Source organism: Typopeltis vanoorti, chromosome 5, assembly GCF_054136105.1.
Source record: "Typopeltis vanoorti isolate ZY-2024b chromosome 5, IOZ_Tvanoo_1.0, whole genome shotgun sequence".
NCBI lineage: Eukaryota > Metazoa > Arthropoda > Arachnida > Uropygi > Thelyphonidae > Typopeltis > Typopeltis vanoorti.
In genome coordinates this window covers 100,690,872-100,709,289 of record NC_143553.1, presented here as the reverse complement: position 1 = coordinate 100,709,289, position 18,418 = coordinate 100,690,872, and the positions used below count along the sequence as shown (strand labels likewise).

The 18,418-nt window shown below is 36.9% G+C and overlaps 1 protein-coding gene across 4 annotated transcripts in view; it reads left to right on the top strand.

Moving 5' to 3' along the window:
- Nucleotides 1-18,418, top strand: part of LOC150106691 (putative phosphorylase b kinase regulatory subunit alpha) — a 745,167-nt gene that overhangs the window by 699,650 nt on the left and 27,099 nt on the right. The gene's annotated exons all lie outside the window — the stretch shown is intronic.

Here is an 18,418-nt window from a genome sequence, read left to right as displayed (position 1 = left end):
AAAGAACTCACCACACTATATGAAAAGAGTCTCAACCTCATATGCTTGATAACCAAACCTCCAGTCAGCTTCCAGGGATGACGATGAGTTCTTTCCCCCCCCCACACACACACATACACCTATAATAAGCTGCAAAATCTCACTTGTATATATGCTATACTAACATATAAAAACTTGTACGGTTAATTAATTGCTTGGTTAATAAATGTGGTCTGTAACATCAATTACCATCTTGGTTTCTGCCACTGAATCTTTGAATCTTTTCACCTGCCTCCCCATCTTCTTGAAATCCAGATGACCATTTCTACATACATTAGCTCAGATGTGTTTCATCAAATCCTTTTCAAGTGACAGAACATTGTGTTATTTGGAGCAAAACCACTGTAGCTTCTTAACTTTAATTCTCTGCCCACTATAATCCCCAAGCCTTCTAGCTTTACTTACTATTTGCAGCAAATTTTCACTAATATAATATTCTGTTTGCAGTGTATTCAGTCCAAAATGCATAATATTGTACATTGAAATATTAAACTGACATTCATTTGTCCATATAATTGATTTGTACTCATCTTGAATAATCCGTTCAGGTCAACCTACAGGAATTCTGTATCAGCTTTGTCCATTATCATATTATATCATAACTTAGCATCATGGACAAATAACTGGATATCAGATATCACCCTGAAGACACTCTTAGTATTACTAATATTAAACAACAATATTAATATTATTAAGAATAAACTACAAAAGTTGGAAAATATGGGAATAGCAAGGTTTTTCTGATATTTGGTATTGTATTTGGTGAGAAGAACTTGGAACAAAAAATACAAGTAGATGGAATTGATATAGAAAATGTAGAACAATTCACATATTTGGGAAGTAAAATGACATGATTTGGACTATAAAAAAGAAATAAAGATCAGGATTGCAAAGCGAAGAACAAATCTGAAGACCATGGATAACATCTGGAAAAGTAAAGTGATCAGCCTGCAAACAAACCTAAGAGTGCTGGAAACACGCATCTTTAGTGTGCATGAATCTGAAATGTGGATGATAAATAAGGAATCAAGAAAAAGAATTTTGGCATTTGAAAGAACTTGTTACAGGAAGATTCTAAGAATAGGATGGTACATAAAATTACAAATGAAGAGCTCTATCAGAAGATACAATCAAAGAAGAATCTAATGCAGAAGATTATAAAATGGAAGCTGCAATTATTTGGACACATCTGCAGAATGAGTGAGGACTGGAAGATAAAGACATGTTTGGTATTATGGATGATGTAAACAGAAGAGGGAGAATGGATAGATGACATAAAGGACTGGTGTAGAATGGGTGTACAGAAACTGTGACACTGTGCACTGGAAAAAGAAAGGTGGAAGAAGATAGTGAAGGAGGCATCAGACACCAATTGGCAGTGAGCCCATGGTTCATGATGATGATGAAGGTTTTTCTCTCCTGGAAAAGCAGGTAAGCTGGACAAAGAACACATGTAGTTAACAGACAAAAATACTCCAGCTAGATTGTGTAGTAGGGCTCATTGTGGATGAGTCCTGGGATTCAAGGAGGTGTTGTGCAACAATAACAATACTAATAAAAGTGGACATGCTCCATACACGTGAAAAAACATGGGGAAGCAGGAAGTGTTTGAGCACATTCAAAGCACAACTTACTTTCCAGGAACTTTTAATATGCTTTCTTCTTTTCCTTCACTGTTTCTTTAACTTCCAGAGTTAACCATAGAGTTCTGCTTTCTGTATCCTTGCCATGTGCCTCTCTGACTGAATCAATGTTTTCTTCAGAGTCTGCCACTAAATCTGCAAAGTTTGGTTCTTGTTTTCAAACTCTTTCATTTTTTTCTCTTGAATGATATTTGTGTATTTGAGTCTACAGTTCACCTATGAAAGCTGCTTGGTTTTGATTCATTCTAAAACTTTCTTGCACACTATCCTTTTCAATATGATAGATAATTTTATCCTGCTCTAAACTAAATTTTGATCACTTCCAATTTCATATCCTGTGTATATTCTTGCATCCTGAACTGACATGAAGATATCACTATCAACAATAACATAATCAATGAGAGTTTTCTCATGTCTTGCATCTTCTCTTTATGTGAATTTGTGCACATCTTGTTCTGACATGATGTTAATAATAACTATTCCATATCCTAAACAGAAATCTCACAAGTACATACCATTATATATAGCTTTGCTCTCTTCTCTAAAGTTACCCCCAAAACATGTGTATGTCTATTCCCCATTCTGATATTTGTCCGCATCAAGTTTACCTGATATTGCCTGCTTGCCATTCCAAAGATTATCCTCATGTATACTGTTGAACACTATAGCTGCTCCTTCTTTTCCCTGATTGTTATTGCCTGAATATAACATCTTGTATTTGTTGCTTGGAATAATATAATATCATCTGCCTTCTTTGTCTTGCTTGTAACACCTATGTTGATGTCATACTTTTCCCTCTGCTAGTTCTATTTCCTTTCCATCGATGCTTCTTATGTTGATGGTACCAGTCTTGAGCTCTGCTGATGTTGAGTTGGGATCAAAAAATAATGGGGGGCCTTGTTTAACAGGGCAACACCCCAGCCAACATGAAAACCTACCATGTTGTATCATCATGTTATTTTTTTAAGCCAATAAGAATACAATTTGGTCAACTAAATCCCTAATTGCCTATTCTCATTTGTTCAGTATCCAGTATTATATATATATATACAGGGTGTTCGGGATAAATTTGACAGTTTCGTAAGGAAAAAGAAAATCTTCTTTGTATCTATTAAATTTAATGAATTGACAAAAAAACATTACAGGCAGAGTTAATTACAATACTATCAACAAGATTTACTCAAAATAACCACCATTAGCATCGATCACAGCTTCAATTCTGCTTCGGAACCTCGAACAAGCTGATGCTACAGTCTCCCTGGGAAGGGCCGCAAAAACTGTTTTAATTTTATCCATTAACTGGGCTTTTGTATTACTGGAAGTGCGATTGGTGTCTTTTTCAACTGCGCCCCATACAAAATAATCCATGGGGTTAAGGTCTGGGGAGTTTGGAGGCCAAACATTTGGACTGGTGAAGTCGTAGAAATTTTCAGACAACCATTTTTGACTTTTCCCAGAGGTGTGGCAAGGGGCCGAATCCTGCTGCCATACATACGGCCTACCATTGGCTACCCTTGTTATCCAGGGCTTGACTACAGTTAGCAACTCCACGAACAAAGCCCGAATTCCAATGCCAGGGTTCTTCAACACCTGTTCCTGCAGATTTGCGAGGAATTCTGCTGTACGAACGCAATCAGATCGTCTGCTAGGGATCTTTCTTCTTGCTACATCCTCGTAGTCACCATTGCAAGTCTCTAGTTCATGCCTGATTGTTTTTACTGTATTCAGGGAGCATTGGGCAGCAGTCGTAATATCCTTATTTTGATGGTGGGCAGGAATCATCATGATACAAGTTATTATCTTCCATGATTCAGGTGGGTTCCAGCTATCCATCCTTTCTGACATCTTGTATATGAATGAAGAAGGGTCCAAACTTTTAAATGAAGAGAAGTGTGTGTTAATACATGTAACTTACGGAAAAATATAATTAATTATAAATATGTCAAATTTATCCCGAACACCCTGTATATATATATATATATATATGGGAATAAATTTTTAACTTGGGTATATTGTATATTAGGATATTCCCATAATTAATTTATTCCCATCAATATCTCCTCCAGAGATTTTTATTAAAACTTAATACACCTTGTTGCAACTTATATAGGTAAAGTTGATAAGGCTTTGTATTACTAAAACCTTGGTATTTAGGGTCTAGCTACTCACTGAGGAGACCTCAAAAAAGGTCGAAACCGGTCTGGGTAGTGACCCCACCCATAATGCATTGCAGTATACATCTTCTAGTGAGATGTGCTTTACATTATGGGAAAATACTAAGAATAGTGATCAAAGCTTTAACCACCTTTACAATGAGTTGCCCTGGTGTTGTACCATCTTTAGACTTGAACTTTGTTTCAGGCGCAAACTTAATTGTTTGCATACTTGGGATTAGGAGCTAAAATAACCAAGCATATAAAATTGCTTGGTTATCCTAATATATATATATATATATATATATATATATATATATATACACACACATATATATAATGACTGCACACGTGAAAAGTCACAAGGCCTATAACACTACAGTGATTACGGAGAAAAATGTAGTCTATTGGTATGTTTCTTCAAGAGTGGGAGGTTGTACTCAGTGGTAAAAGTAGTGTGATGGTGATTGTTCCAAAGAATAGAGGTAGATGTAATGAAGGAAGATGATGAGGAATTAGTTCGGTGTGTTTGGACATGGACAGCATATGAGTGTTGGCCAGTGGCTAATCTAGCTCTTGCATAGTTAGAAGAAATTGGAGGAATGGTAGCAGCCAATTCAGTGGGGTAGTGTCAATGAATGTACCTATAGAAAAGGCACAGTGCAGAAACATCAAACCTATAGTAAAGTGACTGAAGGGAGTCTGTAGGGGAACAGTCATCTGTTGCCCCTCTTCTGAATATCATCAAGAATTCTTAGAGAGGTCCTGGGTGCTCCATTCCAACTGTGGGAACAATACTCCAACATTGGTCAGACCTGAGACTTTATTAGAAGTTGAGAGGAAGAGAAGTAATATTTAGAATGGAAAAGAACAACAAGCTTTTTAGAGGCCTTGTATGTAATATGAATGTGTCAGTCAACCCAAGAAGAGAAAGCTAATCTTGAAAGGAAACTAGAACATTATGAAAAGTAAGAGGGAATGAGGTAGGATTTTTCTGTCAGGTAGTAAGACAGGTTTGAGTTTTTTTTTGGCATTGAAATTTACTAAGTTGTATACATCCCATTTGAGTATGTTGAGGAGGTTAGTGTTTAAGTCACTGGTTATGGAAGATTTTGAGGCATCTAACATTAGAGTACTACTATAGTGTTTCACAAATGAAGAAGAGGAATGAAGAGTACGGTCATCATTGAAGCTGTGAATAGAATTTGAAGTCAGAGAGAGCAAGAAAGTCATTGATGTAAAGAAGAAAGAGCATGGGTGAGAGCACAAAACCCTGAAGCACTCCTGCATTGATGGAGAAATGTGATGAGAGGAAGCAATCTGTGATAAAGGCGCTCAGTGAACAACCATTGAGGAAGCTGGCAATCCAGTCACAGAGTGCAGGAGGGAGGCCTCGATACCAGACACAATAGAATGTCTTTGAAATATGAGAGTGATAATGTTTCTCCAAATCTTTTCATGAACTTTGTCTAAAATTGAGTGAAATTAGCTAGGAGGTAAGCTGTGGAATGAGAATGGCAGAATTCATATTGATGATAACTAATCAACTGTTGAGTCTCTAGGTAATGAAGAAGCCGGTTGTGGATAACCTTCTCCATCACTTTTGAAAGTACTGAGGTGAGAGCAATGGGTTGATAAATAGATGACTGACTTTGTCTCTCTTTTGGATACACGATGAATGTAGGCTTACTTCCATTCTTTGGATAGATGCCAGAAGAATATGATAGTTTATATAGGCCTTATTAGTATCAAGATTAATGAGGGATTTCCTGATGTCCTTTTAACAAAAGTTTAGAAGAAGCATGCAGTGGGCAGTTTGTGGTAGTACAGGAGGTTATTCATGGTTGTCTAGGCAAGAGTTGGAGCAAAAAAAAAAACTGGTGCCAAGAAGTCTGCCTTTTCTTTTTGTGAGGTTACCATGGTGCCATCAGGATGCAAGAAAGGTGGGAACAAGGTAGAGCAGAAGTTACACCTAACAGCCTTAGCAAGGGACCAAGAGGCTTGACTGCCAGTCGAGCAGGAGGCAAGTTTTATTACATTTAATTCTGATCTGCTTTGGAATCGTTGATAACTTTTTTTTTACACTTGTTTTGGCTGTTGTGAGCTGAATGAGAAGCTGGAGTTTTTAATTTAAGCTATTGAACATAAGCTGCATTTATCATGGACTGCAGAGACACATCTTTTTGAGAACCAAATCTTGGATACAGGTCGTGGTTTCCAGTGGAGTGGGGAATGAAGGCCCTCATTCCAGCAAGGATTATTTCAGTTATTAGTTCAGTGCAAATGTTTGGATCAGGATAGTGAAAGCAGTAATCTGACCATGGAAAGATTACTGCTTTCACACAAATTCAAAAACATAAAAATTCCAGAGGTTATCCCAGTTGGCACAATTATAGTGCAATAAGGTACAAGGCTGAGATTGGGAGGAGGACAAACTGTACAGAAGTAGACTTGAATAAGATTGTGGTCAGTGTATTTGGAAGGAGAGCTGGTTAAGAAAAGGTCCAGAGTGTTGGAAGAATGACAAGGATTGTGTGATATTCTGGTTGGTTGATTAACTATTTGTGTTAGGTCATGATTGATGGCAAATGATTCAGCTTCCCTTCCAGCTTGATCTGGGAAGTTGCTGTGGGAGCCAGTTTGAGTTATGGATGTTAGAGTCCCAAAGGAGGACAATCTTACAATTTAATTAGTTCGTAAGAAATCAATTTGTAGTGATAGGTAGTCAAAAAGGGCAGCATAATTGTCAGAATTAGGGGAATGGTAAAAGCAGCAAGTGAAGGCTGTAAAGTGAAGCAAGGAAATCTTGAACTAGAGCAAATCAAAAAAAGTTGGGATTCCAAGGTGGATAGCCTTTGACAAGGGATATCAGATTTTACAAGAGCACATGTTCCTCCCTTTTTTGCAAAATGCATAATGCAGGATGTAGTCCAGATAGTTGAAGTGGGCTGTTGCCATGGAAGATGCTAGCTGAGGTTCTGTTAGGAAAGTGATCAGGTTTTGATGTCTGTAAGTGGTAGTGTATATATCACTAATGTTTGTATCAATGCTTTGAATGTTGGTGAAATGGATGTAGAAATGTTTTTACTAGAAGAAATTTTGGGTGGGTTGGGATATATTTTTATTATTTATTTCCAATTTTTTGTTCTATTTTTTATATTTTTAATTTTTTGGAAGATTTTTTTTCTATCTGCAGTTTCAACATTTGAGTTTCTGCTCAAATGGAGCAGAAACTGGCTCCCTAGTTGAATAATGATAACAGTGTGTTGAGCATTCCAGCAAGGCCATCACCCACACTCCATGTGAGAAGAAAAGGGGAAGGAAACAAAAACTAGAGGCCCTACTCTAGAGAAGAAACATGGAGCCACTTTGCACCTCCAAAGAAGCAGGGTAAGTGGTGTTTCACCAGGCAGTGAAAGACATCTACCACCTAAAAGTCTAGTTAGCATTTCTTCACAACTAGGGGAGATATGGATTTAAGGTGGCAATACTCCCCCGCCAGAAACCATGGTCATTCCTTCACATTCCTTAAAAGGCTACATGATAGTCTCGTTGCTGTTATCTAGCTTTGACCTTCTTTGAGCACCCATTTGATAATTCTTCACATGCTGAGCATATCTAATTCATCTATTTCATGTGCCCATACCAGTTCCTGTTATACCTTTCACTGCATTATTTCTGCCAAGATGATACACCTTTACGAAGTGATATCACTCAGTAATTCAACTATTTCTTCTGCTTCTGTCACTACTTCCATAGTTAGTCCTTCTTATACTTGCTACATAGCAAAAGAATTATTTGGGTTTCCTTTGGCCTATCTAGCTAATTTTCTCTTGCTTCTTTAGTTTTCTTCATTCATTTCTTTCACTTTGTTCACTTGTTACTCATCTGTTTTAATTCCCATTCTGATATATCCACTTTACCCCAAATATGTAGTGTAATGCCTCTTTCCTCACACATACACACACACACACCCTTTAATTATGTTGCAGCATTGATAGTTCCACTAGGAATCACAAACAGATTGGTGTGCCCACACAAGATGCCTCCCCAAATCATCATACAACCTTCATCATAAGTGTCCCTTTCATTGACACTAAAGGCATAACCCTGGTTCTCTCAGGATCAGAGCATACATAGTATCACGTTGTATAGGAAATTGGGACTTGTCTGTAAATAGTACTGACCTCAATGGGCTTGGTTCTAGTTGATGTGGAGCATGGCCCATTTTAAATGTACTCTCCTGTTGTGTGGGGATAGGGCGCACAGACTACCAGTTGCCTAGCATACAGACCACCTTTGTGAAGCCTTCTGCATACAATGGAAGCAAGTAGCAATGTTCTTTGTAGATGATGTGAGGTCAGATCATAGCTGATTTGACAGTGAAGGAAGGCCATTGGCTGCAACTGCAATTGGTGACTGATATCACTGATTATCTGTGCCAAGGTAGCATTCCTGTTTCAATGAGCAGACAATCAGCAATATTGGTCACCCACAGCAGTTGTAGACTATGGCCTTCCTTCACTGTACCTCTGGGATGTTGTTATGACTATTGAAATTGGTTGCAACAGTCTGTGAACTGCAGAATGACTCGCATGCAACCATCTGGCTACCTCTGCCTAACTTTGGCCAGCTTCTAGTCTTGCGATGGCTTGCACCAGAATTCATCTGTTAAATGATGTCTTGCAGCCATATCGAAGAAATTTGCTATCATAAAATTTCTTGTTTTCACTCCCGACACAAATTGAAAAGGCACTCTGAAATGCCCGCTTTTTATGCCATGGCTCATTTGCATATACCACTGACAGTGCCACTCATTTGTATGTGATAACCACTGTCACTTCTTACATAATGTACCTGACTTTCATTATGGTTTCCCCCTCCCCTCCCCCACCAAATTATTGCAATTTTTCTCTTTGCTCCTTAATTTATGAAAGCCAGTATAGTTTCTCCTATTGGCTGGTATCTCATCTACCTGATGATCTCTTGTTCTACCCTTGTCTCCCCTACTCTATGAAAAACCTCCTCCACATTAATCTGCTAACAATATCTCACCAACTTGTACATCTCAATTATATCTCCTTTTCCTTTATCTATATACAAGGCTCTGCAAATTGCATTTCCTCAATCTGTCTTTATACATTTTTCATACATCCAACATCAATTTAGTGAATCTTCTCTAAGATATCCTCATTGTCCATGAAAACCAGGAGACCATATTACTCCATAGGCTGTGTGATCAAGGCCTTATACAAGGGAACTGTAATCTCTCTGCTCTGTATGTCAAACTCTACATCATCATTATTAAAATCTGTTGATTGTGATGTTCACACAGTTTTAGCAATGCGATTGCTAAACTTCAAATCACTGTCCACTATCACTTCCAGATCTCTCATCTCTTCCACCTCCTTCAAAATTTTCTCATTATTGTATACTTTGCATTCCATCCTTGCCTGTCAGATTTTAAGACTACACATTACAACATTAACTTAACAGTTTTGCTCTCTTGCCCACCCACACAGTTTATCAAGATCCTCTGTAAGGACCACAGCATCTATCCCTCCATATGAGGTGTCTGTTCATGGTGGAGGGGGGGGGGCCTCCTAGTGATGGTGCTGGCCTTTTTCATCCCCACTTTTTTTCTATGTTTTTCTTCCTGTACTCTTTGCTCTATTTCTCCAGTCTTTTTTGCTATCCTGTCTTCCAGACCATCATCACTAAGATCCAATGCCTTGCTGCCATGTCCATGTGATTCACCCTGTGTATATCCAGAAAGGGGGGATCCTGGTAGTCTTGCCTACTTTGGCCTGGTTGATCTTGGATGGCCTAGTCAGGATCAATTGGCTAGTGAACTTGCCTGTAAGGGTGAAGGGTGTCACAGTAAGTCTCCTTCCTCTGTGGTCCATGAACAGGGCTCAAGGCTTGCTGTGGTGCCCATATAGCATCTCCAGAATAGCCCCTGGCATTCCACTCCAGGCACACTTATTCCTTGCAAGAGTAGACATCCATTTGTCACTCCATGATGGATGAATAGCTCTAGTACCAAACTAAACTCCTCCAGAAAATGAACAGTTTTCATCCTGTTGTTTATCAAGGCCCTCATTGCACTCTGACCATGTCATGAAACCATAGAAACACCAACAGAATAAGAAGCAGAAAACATCAAAACTGCAATTAATACACCACTTTTCTTGATAGTACATTCAACAGAGTAATGCCCCTCTTGAAAAAATGTTGCCTTCTTCATCCAGAAGGGTTTGGAGGGGATTGGCAGTATCTCCAAAGTCCATAAAGAAGCTCTTTTCAGGAGATGTACTTATTGAAGCATGAACTAATCAAAAAATATAATCAGAAAAGTTACAGTGTGCAACATCTGTTGAGGGAATACCAATTACAGTTGCCCCCACAAGACTTCAAACTTTTTCAGAGGTGTAATATCAGAGTGGGCTCTCCACAACATACTAGACAAGGAGATCTGCTCCAAAATGAAAGACCAAGGAGTGGCAGCCATGAAAAGAATACTCATATGTAGGGACGATTGCCTTTCCATCAGAAACATTGTCCTTTTCAATACACCTAAACCACCAACAGCAGCACAAGGGATTTGGGATGTAGAGCCTAATTGGGCTCTACATTCCCAACCCCTTGTGCTGCTTTAAATGTCAAAAGTATGGTCATTCTCAAACTGCCTGTCACAGCTCTGCCATCTGTGCCTGATGCTGCAATAAAGACCATGGAAACATGTAAGACCATGTGATAGCAAAATACTAAAATACTTTAATTGTGAGGGAGACCATCTAGCTTACTTCCAAACATGCCAAAGGTGAGAGAATGAGAAGGAGATTAAAAAATAAATAAAAACAGAGCTGTGTCACTTATCAAGAGGCAAAAAAGGCAATACAACACAAAAGTGGCAGCAACATCTTTTAAACCCTCTTTACACTGAGAAGGCAGCTGTAAAAAAAAGTGTCACCCTGTATACCAATTCCACCTGTTCACAATTACAACATCCCTGAAGGATATGGAAATCGCTTGCCATCTCCTTAGAGAGATCAAGGAGAAAATTTGATATGGACTCACTCCTAAGACACCAAAGATTGTACTACTACATGAAAATCCACTAATAAAAAAGATAATGGAACATGTACTACAGGGAGTCAAAGACATGCTTCAAGAACTTTTAATAGATGAACCATCAACAGATGGCATGAATACCTCCATTCACTTTGAAAAGGATAAAATAATCCGTGTACCTGGTGCCTTAGAGAGAGTGAGAGAGAGAGAGTAGAATTTGTTGATTTTTGGATATTTTTGCTGATGAAGAAGAAATAATGGATACTGGCCATCCTCATTTCTCAAAAAAGAAAAAATCCAAGGCTAATGAAAACAAAACTAGTCAACACAGGAAGCCTGATGATACCACCAAAAAGAAATAATGAAAACCATTCCTATGCTGGAATTGTCATGAATTCCATCAAACAGTGATGACATCGAGTCCCTCTTGCAGAAGTATAAATTGATATGCTTCTGCCTGCAGGAAACATACCTAAAACCTAGAGACGATCCAGCATTATAAAATACTGGCATTCATTCATAAGGACAGGAAAGGATAGACCTGCTCATGGAAGAGTTACATCCTTATGGATAACCATACCCCATCTTCCAGCAAGTCCCACTCTGCAAAATAGAAGCAGTTGCTATCCAACTCTCATTTGGAATCCTATTAACAATATGGTATGAGAGGGATGGCATGAGAAGCCTTGCCATCCCTCTTCAACATCGACATTAGACACACAGTTCATTAGGATCAGACAGAATTTTTAAAATTAAGTCATTTTGAATTACACAATTATACTTGATTCCCTAAACTTTAACTATCTGCTCACACTCCCTTTTCCCACTTTTCACGTGGGAAACTGACAAGAACTTATTTGGGAGCAATCGCTTTCCCATAATCTCCACTTTTCTGCATGGGCAACCATTGCACTCCATCATGGATATGAAGATGAAAAATTGAGCAAGCTAACTGGTTCACCTTCTCTTCATTAGCAGAATTTGATTCTGCAATGGGCTCTTCCATCAGCAGTGCAGTGAATTATGTGATAGAGGGTATCACACAAGCTGCCACATTTGCAATTCATAAAACTTCTAGTTGTGTGGAATAAGCTGTGGTGGCATGACAATTGCACAGCAGTCAAAGAAACTCAGAAGAAAAGAGTGTGATATCTTCTGAAGATACTCCATGAAAATTAACCTTGTTGCTTTTTGAATGTGCTCAAGAAAGATGCATCTCGTGTCTGTCATTCAAAAGGAATCCTAGATCCATTGCCCATCTTCCATAACAGATGGAATAAAATCCACAAAATTAAAGGCAGATATACCATCCAGCAGTGATTATTTTCTGACACACTCAGGGAGATTTCTGCTAAAACTCCAGCAGTATCTTCTTATCATTCCAAGTTCCTTTGCCATTTAAAAAGCAAAGCTGAAAAACAACAAATCCAATTTTCTTTGCACAGCACTGAAAAATACAACGGTCCATTCACTAAAGAGGAAATGAAAGCTGCTTTGCTTGAGTGCTATCCAACTGCTGTTGGACCAGATAATATCTATTACAAGTTGATAAAAATTCTCACCATCATCCATGGATCAGCTGTTGCATCTTCACAACAGAATTTTCTCTGAGAGCATATTTCTGGATACCTGGCAAAAGGTAATTGTGTTCTAGAAAAAAGATTTTCTCTCTCCAAAAACCATAAAACAGGAATTGACCATATTTTCCAGAATCTTGCATGAGCAGCTGGTCAGAGCAATTTGATGAATAGTTTAAGAGGTTTTGAATCCTTCACTTGAAAGGCTGACACAATTTTGGTCTCAGCGCTCTCTTGCAATGAGTCCTTGGAGGTGTCACATAATAATAATAATTATTATTATGACCTTTTTCTTGACTACTAATATTAATAAATTAAAGACTTAATTCTGTATGTTAGTCAAGTAAATATTTAATATCCAACGTTTCACTGACTGATATCTGTCAGCATTTTCAAAGGAATACACTGGTAAGCAATAGAAAGTAACAAAAACTAGGAAACTAATCGACAATTCTAAAAATTATATAAAGTTATCACTGTGCGTGATACAATGATATAATATGCGTGTCACAAGTGCAACATTTTATTTGTTGAGATATTTAATGTCATTTTCATGAAAGTTCGTTTCTTTTTGGTTAAATGATATGATTAGAGTTTTCCATATATCTGGTAAGATTAGGCCTTGATTCTTATTTAAGTTACCTTCAGCAGGCGACTGTAGCAGCCTCTTTAAATGTTCTGGAATGGTAGTTGTCTTCTATTTAGGGCATATGACTCATATCCTATTCAATATTATGGTTGGTAGAGGCAAAGTGAAGAAAGGCCTGATATATCCTGTCTGTTATTCCTTACATAGCCTATGTGTTCTTTCTTTCTTGTATCAAAACTTCTAGATGTCTGTCCAATGTAATTAATACTGCAGGAACAAGGTATGCTATAAACTCCAGAGTATTTGTAGAAAGGATGGCTATCTTTCGGTGATCTTATAAACTTTTGAATGGTCTCAATGGGTTTGAAGGTTACTCTGATATTATATGGTTTTAGAAGAAGAGCTAATTTTCTGGATATGGCACTAACAAATGGAATTGTTATAGATAGGATAGCCATTTAGGCATAGATCTTTGGATATTTTCATTAATTCTTCTTATAGGTTGCCAGGGCCTGTGGTACACTGTATAGCTCTTTTTTTTGAGCATATGGATAATGCTGAGTTTCTGGGATATATGGTGAGACAAGTCGAAATGGAGGTATTAATTACATCGGACAGACATCTAGAAGTTTTGATACAAGAAAGAAAGATCACATAGGCTATGTAAGGAATAACAGACAGGATATATCAGGCCTTTCTTCACACTTTGCCTCTACCAACCATAATATTGAATGGGATATGAGTCATATGCCCTAAATAGAAGACAACTACCATTCCAGAACATTTAAAGAGGCTGCTACAGTCGCCCGTTCAACAGATAACTTAAATAAGAATCAAGGCCTAATCTTACCAGATATATGGAAAACTCTAATCATATCATTTAACCAAAAAGAAACGAATTTTCATGAAAATTATCAAATATCTCAACAAATAAAACATTGTGCTTGTGACATGCATATTATATCATTGTATCCACAGTGATAACTTTATATAATTTTTAGAATTGTCGGTTAGTTTCCTAGTTTTTGTTACTTTCTATTGCTTACCAGTGTATTCCTTTGAAAATGCTGACAGATATCAGTCAGTGAAACGTTGGATATTAAACTAATATTTACTTGACTAACATACAGAATTAAGTCTTTAATTTATTAATAATGATTATTATTATATGACACCTCCAAGGACTCATCGCAGGAGAGCACTCTACTCCACTCTGCTACACACATCTGTCTACCCTGCTACTTAATTCTCTTGCTATACACAATTACCATCAATGCTGTCTACCACCCATCACCACCACCAACAGTATTTTTTTTTTGTCTATATTTTTTATAAGTATACATCCATCCACCATCACCCACCCCTCCAGATCCATAGCCTCATCAATTTCCTGTAATCTAGTACCATCAATATGATACAGATTTCATCCTGAAATGCAATTCCTTACATTTTGCAACATTAAATCGATAACCACTGTCCTTTGCCCACACTATCAATTTATTTAAATCATCTTGCAGGATATTTACATCACCTTCATCAACTATTGCCCTTATCATATCATCAGCAGACAACTGAATTCCCCTCCTCCCAAATCTTCTTCTATATCATTAATGTACAAATTAAAGAGTAGTGGTCCTAGTACAGAGCTCTGGACCACTCCACCCTATATATCACTTGGCTAAGTGGTTAGCGTACCCACTCTCCAACCAACAGGTCGTGAGTTCAAATCCCACTGTGGACATGGATGTTTGCGAGTCTTACCTTGTGTACTGCTATAACCTTTGTTATGGTGCAGTATGACCTTTGGTGTCATTTAGCCATTAAAACCATAAACAATCACCCTCTGATGTCTGCCTATCAGCCCCCCCCCCCCCATCCATGACACCAGACTCATATCCATTCAAATTTACTCCACCTTATGTAATAGTTTCCTGTGCAATATTCTGTCAAATACCTTTGCAAAGTCCAGCAGTTTCATAGTGTAGCCATTTCCTTTATCCAATTCTGTTGTCATCTTATTATGAAATCTGAATAAATTATTGATGCATCCCTTAACTTTTACAAAGCCTTGCTACCCTCTATAGAATATCATATTCCTATCCACCCATTCCTGAAATTTACTTTTAACCAACTTTTACAATACTTTAATCACTACTCCAGAGATAATAATTGATCTGTAATTTGCGACTTCTGTCTTGGAGCCACCTTTATGTAATGGAAGTATCTTACCCTCTTTCCACTCTCTAGGATCCTTGCCAGAGCAGAGCCTTAGATTAAACAACTTTATCAGAGGCATTGCCACTTGCACATGGGCTGACATCCAGTTCTGTCCCCCTGCTGTATTCACCTGGATATTTTATAATATGTTGAATAACTACAGTTTGTCTGGAAAGTTATCTTTCCAGAATCATTCTCTCTCATATTTGCTATGTAGCAAAAAAGCTTTTTTGGATTTACTTCAGTCTGCTTAGCTAATTTTCACTCAGAATCTACTTTAGCCTTTCTTACCATACAAGTTACCCTTCTTGTTTCTGCTTTATATTGCTCAAGAGCATGATGAATACATTTTTGTTTATATTCCTTTCACAGTGCTTTCTTTCTATACTATATTTTGGAATAATTGCTTCATACATGTAAGAGAAAACTAAATATAATTTACTACTCCCATATGTTTTGCTGAATATGTCATAAGCTTTTTTCAGAGAGAAGACAGAAAAACTGATAACGTTTAAATGCTGAATTTAAGAATGAGTCATACAGCATGCATATATTATCACATATCTCAGCTACACCAGTCCAGTATGAAGAAACCCTATTGGAGTTCAGAGACATAGGAATATGTGCATAATAAATTAATTTAAAAATGATAAATAAATAAAAATCTAAAATATTCTAAACAGTTAACAGCAATCACTTCTCAAAACATACAAATAAGCATACAGTCTGTCCAATTAAGATTAGAACATGTTGTGTAGGGCTTCACACGATTCAAAAAATAAATGATCAAAATTGAACTTTGCATCTAGTGTTGATGGCATGAGAAGCAAGGCCTGAACCTTCAGAATCTAAAAATCTTATATAATCTTCATGTTCTTCAGTTCTAATAGTAATAGAATGGCCAGTCTATCCAAAGTAGCAAAGATGACAAGAACGGGGTATTTGATAAACACCAGGCAAGGATAAAAAAGGTGATAATGAATTTTAATAGGTGGTAAAAAGGTGATAACTTCCAGGCTAGTTTGAAGGTGGTGTACAAATTATATCTGTTAAGGGTCCTTGCTATTTGTTCAGATGTTGCTTTAAGGTATGGTATGCTGATCCATTTAACATCAGATTGCAATCTGGAAGAGGGATGATAATTATCAAATATTTTCTATATTAAGGTATCGCTGTATCCAGTAATAGAGTAAGTTTTATTTTATTTTATTTAATCCTTCTAATAGAAGAGACTCATAAGAACAAATTATGCATGTTCTCCATGTACAAAGCTTTTGATACCTATTTTTTGTGAAGGATGATGATGTGAAGATGTTGATGGATATATCTGCCTGTAAAGGATGGCTTCCTGTAAACAGAAATATCATCTTTCAGTATTACCGAAAAAAGAAATTAAAAGTTTCGCATATACCTCGCACATAAAAAAAAGCTTAAACACGTGCACATTGGGGCAATAGTAACTGCTCCCACGGTAATCAACACACCCTCCCCAATAGCCACTATATTGCAGAGGCAAGAAAAACAATTACTTTTATTATGTCAGTGAATAAGATATGAGCAGTCTGTGTAATATATTTCTCAACAAATAGTGTAATTAGAAGAGTTACGATGTATTAAAGTATCCAAAAAGGGAAGATTGTTATTAGGTTCGCATTCAGTAGTGAATGCAAGTATATAAGGTGTTAATTTTATCCAGAAACTGAAGAACTACTTCAGCTTCTGAATAAAATTAACTCCTTACCCACTTGCATTAAGTTCACTATTGAACGTGAATCTAATAACAATCTTTCCTTTTTGGATACTTTAATGTGTCATAACTTTGCTGGTAATATTGAATTTTCGGTTTACAGGAAGCCATTCTTTAGAGGTAGATATATCGATGCATCTTCACATCATCACCATCCTTCACAAAAAATAAATATTATCAAAAACATTGTGAACTGAGCACACAACGTGTTCTTCTGAGTCTCTTCTATTAGAAGGATGAAATAAAATAAAACTTACTGTATTACTTAATGGATACAGTGAGACCTTGATATAAAATATATTTAATAATTATCATCTCTCTTCCAGATTGTACTGTGATGTTAAAAGGATCAGCATACTCCTATACCTTAAAGGAACATCCGATCAAATAGCAAGGACTCTTTGCAAATATAATTTGTACGCCACCTTCAAACGGTTCACGGACAGTTGATCATGGGGAAAATTCATTGAAAGGTAAAATCATCGCTGGGGAAAATTCATCGAGAGGAAAATTCATTGCAGGAAAAATCATCACAGAAAAAATTCGCTGAAAGCATTATTCACTAGAAAATTGAAGTCGGTTTGGTTTAACAAACTGATGTGTTATGTAAAGGTGTGTGATATTTGATAATAAATTGTATCTGAGAGATACTGCGAACTCCGATGTCAGTATGGTATTGGTTTAGTTTTTTCTTTTATTTGTTTCTTTTTTTTTTTTTTCAATAATTTCTAGATTGTATCTGAAAATAAATATATCATCATGTATTATATTTGTAGTGTTTTTTTTTATAAAACACTACAAATTTTTTTTTTAAAATCGCATTTCAGCACATACTAGTAATGAATGTATCTCTCGGATACATGCAACTTAAGCTGCAATTTTTTTGATTGCGACTTCTGCAGGGTTAAAGAAGGTACCAATGTACTTATCCATAGTTTAAATACCACACTTACTCAAATATAACTCACCCTCACATATAACTCACACCATGCCCGATTTTACTTTTCAAAAAAAGAAATTAAAAAGTTTTGCATATACCTCGCACATAAAAAAAACTTAAACACATGCACATTGGGGTGATAGTAACTGCTCCTCTGCAGCAATCAACACGCCCTCCCCAATAGCACTATATTGCAGAGGCAAGAAAAACAATTACTTTTATTATGTCAGTGAATAAGGTATCAGCAGTCTGTGTAATATATTTCTCAACAAATAGTGTAATTAGAGACAACGTGGATAAAAACTACATTAATGAATGAATCACATGTCCCCTCATACAGATACTATGCTGTATAGACTCAAGCAAAACCATATGGCAAACATATCTTCTAAAAACTATTGTTATTAATTAGATGTGTGCAAGTTCACAAAGCAGCAAT